This window comes from Phoenix dactylifera, chromosome 3, assembly GCF_009389715.1.
Source record: "Phoenix dactylifera cultivar Barhee BC4 chromosome 3, palm_55x_up_171113_PBpolish2nd_filt_p, whole genome shotgun sequence".
NCBI classification, from domain to species: Eukaryota; Viridiplantae; Streptophyta; class Magnoliopsida; order Arecales; family Arecaceae; genus Phoenix; species Phoenix dactylifera.
In genome coordinates this window covers 15531918-15533043 of record NC_052394.1, presented here as the reverse complement: position 1 = coordinate 15533043, position 1126 = coordinate 15531918, and positions in this window count along the sequence as shown.

The following is a 1126-nucleotide window of genomic DNA, read 5'->3' as shown; positions in this document are numbered from 1 at the left end:
GGAAGAAAAGAAAAAGAAGAAAAGAAGAAAAAAAAAGAAAATAAAAAGAAAATAAAATAAAATAAAAGAAAAAAAAAGACCCTTAACGGGTCCGACTTAACGGGTCGGATCCGAGTTCGGGTTCGAACCTGTTAGGCCCAAATAAAAGAAAAGAAAAATGGGTTTAGCCAAATTTGTCTAAACCCGAGCCTAATCAGAATCGGCTAAGTCCGAACGAACCCAAACTGTGAATTGGGTTAAATCCGAACCAAATTAAGCCCAATTGAGTTGGTCTGAACCCAATTAAGCTGAGTTAGTCTCGGCAGACCCAAATTGAATATGAATCAAGACCAATTCAAAATCAGTTTAACTAAATTGAGACCAAATTGACTTCGGGTTGACCCTGACTCAAGCCTAAATCAGCCACATTGACCCTGGACCAAAATTAAATCTAATTGGACTTGAAATTGAGCCCAATAACCTAATCAGAAGACCAAATTGACCCGAAAGGGCTAGACCCAATTAAGAACCGAGCCCAATTCTTTAATTAAAGACCCAATTGACCTACATGAACCCAATCTGGTTCTAAATCGAGTCCAAGGGCTCTAAATTAGGTAAATTGGACTTGAGATCCAAGCAAGTAAATTCATGTTATGATAAATTAGAAAATTATGAAATAAATAGAGAATAATGTGACCCTTATGTTATTTATTTAGGTGATCAAGGATTTGTCACCCGGACGTAAAAAATTTGGAAAGCATATTGCTGTAAGTAACCTTGGCACTAATCTTAAAGTTTTTAAATTACTATTTATTCATCATTATAAAAATGTATTGGTTATGATATATTCTCCTCAAAATTAGGATCAAGTATATGATTGCATGTGATACATGAATTTGATTAAAGAGCATCCTTCATGAATATTTGATGATGTATGAGTTATGAAATTATGATTATGTTAGACTGCATGAAAAATGATATTTGAGGCATGTTTATACATTTTAAATTATATAATGTCATTTATCATTTTCCAACCTATTTATGATGATTATGATTTATGAAAGAAAAGGAATATGATTTATGAACTCTCAGATAGCTATGACCACCTCTAGAAATAGAGGCCAGTCGACACCCTAGAGCTAGCATC